The sequence below is a fragment of the Falco cherrug genome, chromosome 4 (genome assembly GCF_023634085.1).
Source record: "Falco cherrug isolate bFalChe1 chromosome 4, bFalChe1.pri, whole genome shotgun sequence".
NCBI lineage: Eukaryota > Metazoa > Chordata > Aves > Falconiformes > Falconidae > Falco > Falco cherrug.
Window position 1 is genome coordinate 49,985,771 of NC_073700.1, and position 8,885 is coordinate 49,994,655.

The 8,885-nt window shown below is 41.1% G+C and overlaps 1 long non-coding RNA gene across 1 annotated transcript; it reads right to left on the bottom strand.

Annotated features, from left to right (window-relative positions):
- Positions 1 to 1,804: 1,804 nt before the first annotated feature.
- LOC114015168 (uncharacterized) lies at positions 1,805 to 7,321 on the bottom strand. Its single transcript, XR_003558939.2, has 5 exons — positions 6,577 to 7,321; positions 4,541 to 4,692; positions 2,448 to 2,670; positions 2,069 to 2,257; positions 1,805 to 1,987 (listed from the first exon to the last, which is right to left on the bottom strand). It is a non-coding gene; the product is annotated as an uncharacterized LOC114015168 (long non-coding RNA).
- Between the last annotated feature and the right edge of the window lie 1,564 nt (positions 7,322 to 8,885).

Consider the following 8,885-nt stretch of genomic DNA (forward strand, 5'->3'; position numbering starts at 1 on the left):
TTATCTCCCTACAACTGGATTTGAATCTCTGACTTCATCACCACAACCCCAGAGCCATAACCACAAGGCCACATGGTCCCAGAGCTGTTTTTGGAGGTGGTAGTGATGTGAGTTATTTTAGAAGCTGCTAGCTATAAATTTCAGTTATATTTGAAGGAGGCTAAGTTAGCTTTGAAAGTCCTTGGTGAATCTGTCCTTCGGTAACTAGTGGGCAATTACTGAGGCCACTGGCAAGAGCTCGAATGGAAGGCTGTCCTGCAGTTTCTACCATAAACCACTGAGTACAAACAAACAGCAATTGTGAACAACAGTTAAACTAATTATCCTTGCTGGTATTACTATCCCAAGATGGGCTGTGACACAGAAAGTCAGTCTGCACAAAGTCAGTTTTTCATTACAGTGAGCTTCAAATAGCATCAAAACAAGTCAATTTTAGACCACTTGACTGTGCGTGATAAACGCAAACCCAACCACCTTGATTCTTTTTTAAAAAGGCTTCACCCTGACCCTTCAGTTCATGATGTATTTTTGCACTCTTGGTTTCCTGCCTGAAAATAAATGTGAATCCCCACTTGCATACCACTTGTCCCATAAACTATGCGGGCAAATGCTACGAGCTATGATTGTAACAACAAAACTCAACATTTGCAAAATAAGGATCACTTGCCAAAATGATAGGCTGAATTTAAAAGATTTGCTTGCCAAGCTTCAGTCAAAGATGCCCCAGCACAGCCAAAGCCTAGTTGCTGGGCAAAATATGAGATAAAAACTCCCAAAAAAGCAATGAATGAATAGTAGAACAAGTTGCTAAAAGCTACAAAATGTGGGATTCAGCTCCTTCACATCTAGAAACTGTTTACGTTTTTCTTTTCTCATAAGAGTAATTTTCAACTGCAAAAGTTAACCACATCTGTGTGAAATGTAGATAACTTTGGGAGTAAGATGATTCCAATCAGAATAAGGGTCATCTGAGAGATGGTGGTATTTACTCGGTCAAGATCATGCTTGATATAGCCAGCTCCCAGTCCAGGACTTTGCTGTCACTGGTGTAGCAAAGCACAGCTGCTGGAGCAGCGTTACTGAGACAAGTAAAATAGACATTAATTTTACTCCCTTCTTTATGATACAGATGACCTTTCCTGTCGGAGATGCTCTCACACTATAGCCGAGCTCCAAGGGACAGGCAGGAGGCAAAAATGCTGCTCTCATACAAACCCAAACACCATAAAACCAAAATAATTATTTTCTTTCCACAAGGCATAACCTGGTGCTTCAGGCACAACCGAAGAGACTGAAGGACTGAAGAGGATCCTTTAAGGATGCACAAGAAAATAGGAAGGAATTCCACAGATCTGTAGAGCTGGAAGAGTATTAACTGCAGTTGCCTTTAGCTGTCTAAGAACTGGCCATATCATCCTGGGGTGGGATGGATTCTCCACCACTCTCCCCTTCAAGTACAAACAGAGCCTTATAATTCCTTAGCCTACATGTTCAGGCTGCGAATGTTTAAAATTGGTGGGGTGGGGAGAATAAACACACCTTACTGCCCAGCCAGCAAGAAAATGGAAAGGTCAGGGAAATCCTCCTGCTCCAGTGAACCTGCTCCTGATAGCCACACTCCTCCCTGCAGTGTCTGGGCTAAATACTGGGACTGGAGAGGCCAGGTAGATGCTACAGATGATGTCAGTTCATGCCCAGGGCAATAAATAACCCTTAAGGTGACACTGGCCCAGACAAAGATGACATGACCAAAAACACTGCTAGATCTTAAACCAAAAAAAAAAAAAAAAAGAATAAAAGTGTAATATTCTGAAGTTATGATCATTACTGACAGACATGAGAAGTGGCTTCATGGTAAGATTTCTTAGAATATTGTAAAATGTCAGCTCAGGAGAAAATAGCATTCTCAGCATCAAAGGTCACATCTATTCCGATACTTGAAAGCATTTTTGGAAGCAGGAGTCCCTTTGGAATCGCAGTGAAAAGCCTGCAAGAAAAAAAACAACATGGAAGACCTAACATTATGCGTAAAACGCATGGGTAAAGGCACCAATGAAGTGCAACTGACCTCTTCTGCTGTCCCTCGGGAAATCAGGAATCAGTTGTGCCTGTTATAACTATTATTTAATAGTTGAGGAATGGCAGCATTTAGAGGCTTGTGCTCAGTGCTGGACACAGACCTTTTGCCGAAGAGCTCACAACAGCCATTTTGTCCTGGTTTCCAGGAAGGAAAGGTTGCTCCTGGAGCCTAAGAAAACTGTCACAAAAATCTCAAATGAAAAAGAGAAAAAAAACCCCAACAAAAACAACCAACCCAAACAAACAAGGAAAACATTTGACAAGAACCCATCTTTGCAAAAACATAAAAATATTTTTCCATCCAGAGAAATAACTATAAATAATGTTTGAACTATTAAAAGGGTGAACACCGAAAAAGGGCTATTTACATAGGAGCGTTTTGTGCTGTTTCAGTCTAATTTGTCACCGATGTAGGAGCCTCATACGTTAGTTGGAGGAAATCCAGAGCTCTCAAAGGTTTTCTGTCAGGGCTTGAAAAGTTGCCAGTTTTTTTAATGGAGCCGAGCAGTCTCAGGCCTGTTGTTCTCAGAGATTTTGTGAGCCAGGGCCGCATGTTAGCAGGAAACAGAGCCAAGTGGGCTTCCTGAGCGTCTGAGAGAGGAAACACTGTAATAAGCATGGAGGCTGTGGTTAAAAATAACTCTGGTATATAAAGGCTGCAAAGGATCCCCTCTCGCTCATACACGCCACTGCCTCTTGGCCGGCTGCTTCGTGCTGATTTCATGTGAATGAGATGCTTTGCCATCTCATCGGAGCAGGTGGTTTTTAAGCAGAAGAAGACAGAAAACACTCGCAAAGAAGCTGAGCTCAAAATCGCTCTGATTGTGCATGTTGTCAGCAAGCAGGATCCTAGGTTTTATTTCAAGAGTGCTGTCGGGCTGAGCTAAGCCACGGGGACAGTGTTTCGGTGTCTAACTTTAGGCTGAAGTAAAAGTTATGTTGAAAAATAACTCGGCTTTCTGTGATATGAAACTCAGAAAAAGGGAAGAGGGTGAATCACGCAAGCTCTTGAGCAATATGAGAGAGGGCCCCCTAAATTGTCACCACTGGCCCCAGTGCGGCTTGTCCTACTTCTGCTACGGAAGCTTTAATCCCACCCTGTGCCCACCTCTCCTGGCATTGGCCAACTGGAGGAGCTAAATGTGGCAACCACCAGCTGAAGTGATTGCCACCATCAATCAGTGTTCTGCAGTCCTCTCGCATGGGATTTCTCCCCCGGCAGAAGGCTGCCTGCTCCTCCTGGCTGCCTTCATTTGGCACCTAGTGGGACCCATCTCTTGTCTCTCACAGGCAGCAATTTTCCTTGCAAATGTGGGATCAAAATCCCGCAGGTGATTTGGCACATTAAGGCACCCTTTTCCCTGCTGTAACCTGACACTAACACCCATACCGAACTCCATCCTAAACACTTCTTTGTAGCCTACGTTATGCTGTAATTGGCAAAACACATTCTTCCCAGGCTTGTATTTTTATTGCAAACATTTATTTGGCACTTTATATGGCAAATGAAAAGAAAATGTCGCAACTCATTCTACAAAGTTGCATTGTATTAGGCTGTCCCCTGAAAAGCATTTTATTGCTCAAGAGTAGCTGTAACCGTTCAAGGGATTTCAACAGCATTATTCTCTTAAACTATAATTGCTGTATATACTATAGCACCAAATATGAATAATTTTGATCAGTATCAACCCTGGCGACTGGCACTTAATTCCACCCTCAAGCTTATTGTCAGCAATATGTGACATTCCTTGAAGGCATAACAGCTGAACAAATTTTAGAATTTTCAGGTGCACAAAAAGTTTTGTTTCTGAACAGAAAGCATTTTCTACAAGCCACAAAGCACTGTTCCTAAGCTCAGATGTATCCAGGAATTTAAATGTATAAATATCCTGAAAGGTAGGCATTAATAGCTCAAAAAAAAAAAAAAAAATGTTCACAACAAAGGACATAAGCATCTGGAAAAAAGTCTGTCCCAAAATATCCCACTGAAGTTTCAAGGCTTAATCATAACGATACAGCTAATTGTGATCATGGAAAGAAATATATACCATTCTGAATACCTCGGTGATCTAAGTCTGAAAAGGACTTCACGGGCCAGGAAGACAAATGAGATCAGCTGCTCTATACATACAGCCTATCAAGTGAAGATGTCTGCCTTCCTCTTGCTGGCTAATTCACTGTGGCTCTGATTCATACTTCCATGTATTCAAACAGGGAAAGTAATTCCAGGCAGCGAGCAATACCAATTAACAGTGTCACAGTTAATGAAATGCTTGCTCCAGTATTTCCCATTACTCAACTGCAGGACATATGACTAATAAATAATACAGGTGCAGTACAAAGAAGGCATTTTATAAATGAGAATTAAACCCCACATGTTCATCATGTTAAACGTGGCTTTCCACCCTACGCCCTGTATGAAATCCTACTTTGTATGTTTCGTGAATAAACCTCCACTTACCAGATAAAACCATAACCTATAAAGATGTTCTGCATGTCAACGAGTGGAAAAACACCCCAAAGCCTTCCTCGCTTTGCAGCAATTCTCTTCTCGTGGCTGGTTTTAAGCTTTGTCCAGTCTTCTCTCCACCTCCCCCAGTTAAAACTTGTGAACTTCAAAGTGACAAAAAAAAAAAAATCTACTAGGGCAGCCATCTGCATCTGCCGTGCTGACTCAGACTGCAACAGATCTCACAAATTAGAAAAAGCGAAAAGTGCATCTGATTAGTTCTTTGAAGTTCCCTCAAACATATTTTTTTCCCTGCATTAATTAAGCCCCAAACACAGTTCTCACTTCTAAAAGCAGTTAACTTCACATGTCTTTCAGCATTACTAATTGTCCCAAGCAGACATAAGAGATAAGCCATCATCTCACTTTTTCTCCTGTCATCTCCAACCAATTATGTGAGTTCTCTCCTAAAATGCAGCCCAAGACAGCCGTGACCAGTATGAAATCTTACAGTGTAACACCCCCTGTATTCCAGAATTAAATTAATATCATCTTATTCGGCTTCCAACTTTTGGAGGCTATTACATCCGTGTTTGTAACAGTAATTTTTCTGAATGAAACCACATAGGTACTTTCTGACCTATGCTCCTATTATTCCACACCCTTATACTGCCCATTTCCTCACAAGATATTTGGTTCTGCAATAAAAAGTATTTGGCAACAACTGAAAACTGCTAGTTGCAATCAGTGACTGATATTTTTTAAGCAGTTTCACTGATACGATTAAACATGCTTGCAGAGTTTTTGAAACTTTTTTTTCACAGTTCTGTAAAAAAAATATAAAAGATCTCTCAAATGTGTTTTTAATTGACAGCTGAAAGGGACATCTGCAATACAACATGTGCGCGTTCAACACACACACAGCAGTAAAAGCTGGCAGAAACACGATGACGGACCTAATCAAAGCTGATTAATTAAAACACTGGCATAAATTGTTTAGGTTTGAAGAGTCCCCAAATCAAAAATGACAAGAAATCATTTACAGCTGAACACTGTCATTCTTCACACAGCAAATTCAAGTAACAATACATAATTACCTTGATTCAATTCATTAAAGAGATGATTTTGTGCATGATTTACTGAACCACAAATGTACTTTGATGATGGGAACAGTATTTTCTCATGTATTTCACAGAAAAGTTGTCTTTATATGATTTGACTTACTTGTTGAAATGGAATTTAAGCTTATTTTATTTTTTCATGGAAGAAGGCCTGCCTAGCTGGTGGAAAGTATCGACGCTTGACTTCTGCTAATCTTTGTGAACAAAGTTAAAAAGGCTTTCACTAAAACAGACTGGGATTGCCATCCCAATGAATGGGAATGATACAACTGTCAATAATCACGCTGAAAAAGCAGAAGGGCTAAAAAAGATTTCTGTTCTCTCTTTGGGAAGAAGCCAGATGCTGTATTCAGATCAGACAATAATGATGTTGAAATACTTTCCATTCCAGTAACTAGAAGGATGTTAAAACAACTGCTACTCATCTCAATATCAAGTTGCCAGGTCTGGGTAACTTATAAGTGAGCGTTTCAAAAGAACTGACTAAGGACATATCCAGATGGTTAATGTTTATTATCAATCCATTTCAGAGCAGCAGGGAAGCCCCAGGTGACTTGGAGAATGTTAATATTATGTCAATATTTTAACAGGCTAAACAGAATGACCCAGATATGCCTGTCCGCGTTATATAAACCTGGGCAAAAGACTGGAAGGACTTGCTACATAAAAAGAATTATAAATAAAGATGGTGTAGTTAATGACAATGGTGTTTTCAATGAGGCAGCCGCGCTGATGCAACAGGTTAAGCTCCGTAAGGATTTGTGGTGCAGTATGACTTTCACAGTAAGAAACAAGAACATGACAAATCAATATGGGGCGCACACATGAACTGGTCCAACAACAAGTTGATACATCTTGAAATCTAATTTAAATTTTAATCAAGCAGATTTATTAGTTCTTGATCTTTTTTTTTTTATCATCACTTACCATTCAATGTTGTTAACAATGACCTGGAAGAAAACAGAAACCGTTACTGATAAGGTCCTACATGGCAAAGATCAAGGAAGTGCAACATAATCTGAAGAACATGCCATTGTTAAACAATTATTATAACTGCATTATCCAAGCAGAACAAACACATACACGGCCATACAGACAAGCTCAAGGCCGTACTTCCAGGGGTAAAAAACTTAAGCAGATCTGCTTTTCGGCATAGACAAAAATAGGTTCCTACCTAAGCCAACAGGTAAAAACAATGGGGCAGCAGAATTGCTCTGCTGGAGAAGGCAGTTGTCAGATGCCTCTTTTCGCAGGACTTTTCTGTAGGCTCCACCTTCCATCTGCGCAGTCCTAAACAAGGTGGATTCCTCCCAGTTGTTCCCAGCAGCTCATGATGCTTCCCAGCATGACCCACCAGCACTCCCACCTGGCCCCCTAGGGCTCCGCTCCATCTCCTAGCTCCTTGTCCCATGAGTTCTGCTTTCACCATGGCCATAAATTAAACCTAGTGGAAAAGCCTCAAGCTAACACCAAGTGTGGACTATCTATACGTGGTGGTGGTGGTGCCCTTGTCTGGGAAGCTGAGATGCAATGAAAAAGCTAGAGGAGAGGAGGGCTTTGCGGAACAGTTACTCATGGGTGAGCTTCAAAGCAATATCATGACTGAAAGTGCACAAGACAGGTGACTCGTGTTTGTCTGCTGTTCCACATTTGCAGTGCTCAAACCTCAACAAAGATTTTGAAAATAGGCGCATAGTTCAGAGGAGAATCACCAAAAAAAAAAAAACCATACTAAAAACTTAATGAGCTCATTCAACTTCAGCTTATCAAAGAGATGGTTCACATTTAAGTCCCTGAACGAGACCCAACTCCAAGCATGAAAGGTCTGGTCAAAAACGTTCCTTTACCAAATTAATTCATGCTGTTACTTTAATTAGACAAAAGGCCCACAGGATTAAATCACTCTCCCCAAAGTAAGACATGCCTCTCCAAAAAATACCTCTATATTTCATTTTATGTGGTTGTTTACATCACTTTATCAACTTCCTTGAGAGCAGACTCTAAAAAGCACTAACTCAGAACCTGCAGTTTAATTTAGTAAAAAAGAATTGTATAGTCAACAGAAACCTGGTGATCTGGGGTGCAGGCAGGGAAGTCCCATGGTGAGGGGTGTCTCATTGGAATGTGAAGCGGCTGCTCACAGTGTTCTTGTGCTGTTGAGCAGTGCTGCTAAGAGGGCTCATCCTCAGCTCGCTTGCCCTGCTATTACTACGTTTGCTCTAGGTGCAGTCAGGACTTTCTGAGAACAATCCCATGAGGAAGGAGCTTTTTGTTTGTTTGTTTGAGTTCTGTAATGACTGAGAGTGCTCCAGCAGCCAGGTGACGGGGCATTCTCACTAACCTGTCCAGCTGCCCTGTTCCACCCAGGGTGCAGTCCATCACACAGCCCCAGTTTTGGTTCTTCTAGTTACATGCGCAATCCCTTTAAAAGTTTTTCCTGATGTATGTAAAAGCAACAACAGAGATCAGCAGCAACACCTAGAAAAATCAGCTTTGCCATACGAAAATGGCTGAACCTGTGTTTACTTTGGCTGGAGGACAAATCACACATGATTTAGCTCCCCTCTGCCCACAGCAGATTAACAAATACTTTCTAATCTCAGATTCTTCTCATTTATACACCAGTGTCATCACTCCTGATCTGTGCTGCCATAAGTGAGATCAGTGACAGGGTCTTGGGTTTAGATATTTAAAACAAGTGTTGCATGCAGCAAAAAGCCAGAAAATGTCAGCACAGCTATGATGGACCAAGCAGAAGGTCACAGCGAAGCTGTACGCAGTTTGTGCAGAACTAGTGACTCACAACGTAAATAAATTCTCACATATGCCTCACCACATTTAGCATAGCTATAGCTTTTTAGCTTCACCGCTTTACTTGAAAACAAAAAGAAACTAAAGATGGTGATTTTATTATTTTGTGTGCTTGGCTTTCATCCTTACTACCCACTAAACGTTTCCTTTCTGTGAAGAAAAAACACAGTTAGGTGACAGAGTCAGTGCTGTGCTATAAACAAAAGTCCTTCCAGTGCCTACTGGAAGACAGCATCCGACTGGAGCTTCTCAGTGAAGTGTACACGTACCATTGTATATCCTAGAAACAAAATATTTTGTTATAGCTGTTGCTGAAATCACAAGCACATAAACTGACACAGACATTCGGGGTGTGTTATCAAGGGAACATTCACATTCATTCTGAATTCATCAGAGTATATTTTCTTGGCTGACTCACAGCACCA